General features: G+C 44.2%; 2 non-coding genes across 2 annotated transcripts; both read right to left on the bottom strand.

The window, feature by feature from the left end:
• Positions 1 to 2,434: 2,434 nt before the first annotated feature.
• trnav-uac (transfer RNA valine (anticodon UAC)) lies at positions 2,435 to 2,507 on the bottom strand. The gene has a single exon. It is a non-coding gene; the product is annotated as a tRNA-Val (tRNA).
• A 440-nt stretch (positions 2,508 to 2,947) lies between these two features.
• On the bottom strand, positions 2,948 to 3,021 carry trnan-guu (transfer RNA asparagine (anticodon GUU)). The gene has a single exon. It is a non-coding gene; the product is annotated as a tRNA-Asn (tRNA).
• Between the last annotated feature and the right edge of the window lie 703 nt (positions 3,022 to 3,724).

The raw sequence follows: 3,724 nt of genomic DNA, 5'->3' as shown, positions 1-3,724 counted from the left end.
CTGACATTTGTTATCTTTACTGTTACGTGGAAATATTTTATTTGTGGATTGGGCTGCAGCTGATTTTCCTGCCAAGTCGATTTGCTCCTCCCGCAAAAGCAACTGGCTTTGTCATGGATATGTGACTTGAGAAGTTTCGAACGGTGAAATGGTTGACATATTAATGACCTGGACAAAGAAATAGAACAGCAGTGGGAAACATTTAAAACGGTGAACAATAGAGTCCAGGAGAAATATATCCCACTAAAAAGTAAGAACAAACTAGCCAGAAATGACACACCAGGGATGAATAAAGAAATAAGGGCAAAATTGAAACGAAAGAAAAAGGCCCACACTGGACAATAAAGGAGAGGGGGAATGTGAAAAGACTGGGAAAGAAGTCTAAAGAACCATTAGAAAGGCAAAAAGGAATATCAAAAAAAGCAAAGTATTCTGGACACATCAACAGCCAAAGAAAGTTTAGGATCGGAATAGGGTCACTAAGGGATACACACGACAAACTCACAGGCAATGACAGCGAAATGGCAGAAATATTAAATAATCACTTTTCTTCAGTATTTACCAGGGAGACCAGCATTGAGTGCATGACAGTGGAAGAAGAGATCAAAAAAATATAAAGACATTTAAGATCGAAAGGGGGGGAGATAATTGATAATCTCATCAAACTAAGTGGGGAAATTTCCTGTTAGGTGCCTAACCAGAGTTTCAAACCGCTCACCCACGCTAATTTCCGTATTACTGTTCAGATTCATTTCACAGGGACACGATTACTGTGCACCATATAGGGAGGCTCAGTGAAAGGCGGAAATTGATCTATTAATGGAATCATGGAATAGGACAGCGCCATTCGAATGCCATTCGTCCCATCGTGCCTGTGCCAGCTCTCTGAAAGAGCTGTCCAGTTAGTCCCACTCACCTGCTGTTTCCCCATAGCCCTGAAAATGTTTCCATTCAAGCGTTTATCCAATTCCCTTTTGAAAACTGTGAGTTAAAAAAACAATATTGAAAGGGGTGCTGGGGCCTCTGCAGCGTCAATGTAGAGTGTGCGATGATTGAAGTTATCAAGATGTTTCTTTACACATGGTATGTTGTGCAATCATCCTGAAATATCTTCAATATCCAACACAAATTGAATTGCAAACCTGACGGACCAACACTGGAAAACAAGTCACGAGTGAACGCAAATCATCTGGGACCCGTTTTCAGCCTCACGGCACTTTAAGTAAAGTGAAATAACTTTGCATTGAAAAGATTTGGAACTTGCATCTGTGCCTTTATCTGTTCCATTTCTTAAAGTTGCTGGCGTCTGATGATGTACTCGCCTCTGCTCCCTCCATTGAACAAGAAAGGAGGTGTTTGACGTTGACGGGACCTGTTGGTTATGAGCTCATCCTTTACATTGAGTGGGTTCACGTCTTTTGAACGGCGTCAACTTTAGCCCAGCGGTGAACTTCACAACATACAAGTTCATCACCGTCTCACCGCGGGCGCTGACTGACATGTTTATTGTTATTTATTTCAGACCTAAATAAATAGTAACCGTGATTTGAAATTTGCACTAAGTGATTTTTAGGTAGTCGCCTTTAAATGTTTCAAAGGCGACCCCTAATTTATGATCGTCCGCCATTTCTCCAGCCGTTTTGAAAACAAAACATGTCTCTGCTTTTCGCGTCTTTTTTCGAAAGGGAAAAAAATATATTTCCCGTGACCTCTGAAGGATGTACAAGTACATTTCAGAAAGCTGAAGCAAGTTCACCGAGCTTAAATCGTCTGACCACGTTAAAGGCGCTATATATATATATATAAATATGTATATATATGTAATATATGCAAGTCGTTGCTGTCTGTTTCTGTGGTTGTCTTTTTTCTCTGTGTGTCCATCTGCAGGTCAATTTTGAATCAATACCAGTGTTCGTGTCAGTTTGTTGCATGAAATAAATGAGAGTATCAGGCGCTCCCCTCCCTGCCACTGGGTCGGTACTGAGTCAGGGTTCAGACCAAACTTCTGGGTTTTTTTGTGAAAAAGCAATTAAAACCTTCATTCGGGAATTATCCAGTCTCATGTGAGCGGTGAAAGAAACAGTGACCCCGATGTGATGTGAACACGCAGCCTTTTGATCTGGAGTCAGACCTTTGCACCACGCGCTCTGAAGACAGGATCCTGGATGTTATCATTTATATGAATGTTTCTCAAACACCGTTTCATTTATCCCACCCTGGTTGAATCGATGGGGCTTATCAAATCTCCGCCAGATCCCACCGGGAATGAGACAGTATTGGAAGCAGCCTTCACCCCCACGATCACGCTGGCTTTCATCGCCTGCTCTCAGCGGACTGCATGAACAGGGATGGGAGATATGGACTTTGTTCATATTATTCAGCAATGTGAATCGTTAAATATTTACTAATTTTTAATGGGAACAAGGTTTTAAAATGTTTCCGCCTGGTTTCGAACCGGGGACTTTTCGCGTGTAAGGCGAACGTGATAACCACTACACTACGGAAACCTGATACTGCCAACTCCGTGTTAGGGATATAACCCCTCAGCCAAACTAATTTCCGTATTACTGTCCAGGAGCTCATTTCACAGGGATACATTTACTGCGCTGTATTTCGGAAGGCTGCAGAGAAGGATCGGTGGCGATGGTCAGGCAGGGAATCTCAGAGCATCGCGCCCACACAAACATTTCACTGTTTTTTTTCATGTGCCTGATATCCGACCGCAGTGTAAATTATGGCGAATCAGGCATGCTCAGATCACATTGTTCACAGAGTGTTTTCTTGCAGCCAAATCACACATTAGAAAACGTGAAATGAGATGAAGAGATCGGAGCCATTTAAAGTGCTCCCAGTTACTGCTGATCAGGAATTAAAACCTGGCACCGGCTTCAGGGCGATCAGAATGAGGCAATGAATCCGAAAGTGGGAAGAAAAAAAGCGCAATTTTCGTTCCTGGGTGGGCTTGAACCACCAACCTTTCGGTTAACAGCCGAACGCGCTAACCGATTGCGCCACAGAAACCGCCCGGTGCTTTTTCTTGCAAGATACACTAAAGCAGCGTGTCACCGAGCCAAAGTTACATGTTGCAGGCACAGAAATGCAATTGTCCACTATCAGTGTTACTTTTCCAGAAATAAAGGATGGGACATTGTTTATGGAAACATGGAAACGGTCTGGTCTCGCTCACAGCATCGATATCACCGCCAACCAGCTCTCCTGCAACCGGCGCGCCCACCGGTGCTTTGTCTGTTATTGAGTCGGACTGTGGGAGAACCTTCACCACACGGACTCCAGCGATTCGAGAAGGCGGCTCACCACCACCTTCTCAAGGGCAATCAGGGATGGGCAATAAATGCCGGCCTCGCCAGTGACGCCCACAACCCATGAACGAATGAAGAAAAAGTATTCTGAGCGTCCTGACGCTGTTATCAGGTTTTGATCCCTGATCTGCAGTAACTGGGAGCGCTTTAAATGGCTCCGACCTCTTAATTTCACCCACAACATCAGAGTAACTGTTCCAGGGGGACATGCCGACTCAACTGCGTTTTGGCCGCCTGTCTGCTCAGTCCTTTATTCGTCTCCAATTCCGTTTCCCAAAGCGTATCAGCAGATTCACAAAGCTCTTTGTCATTTCGGTTCCTTTCGATTTTTCCAGCTCCCGATTGGCAATAATTTGCAAACCTGGTTGCAGCCCTCCGCCTTCCATCGTGTCCAGGGATGGGTT

This window comes from Heptranchias perlo, unplaced genomic scaffold, assembly GCF_035084215.1.
Source record: "Heptranchias perlo isolate sHepPer1 unplaced genomic scaffold, sHepPer1.hap1 HAP1_SCAFFOLD_47, whole genome shotgun sequence".
Taxonomy (NCBI): Eukaryota; Metazoa; Chordata; class Chondrichthyes; order Hexanchiformes; family Hexanchidae; genus Heptranchias; species Heptranchias perlo.
The sequence above is the reverse complement of the archived record's forward strand: the minus strand, read 5'-3'. Positions and strand labels throughout refer to the sequence as shown.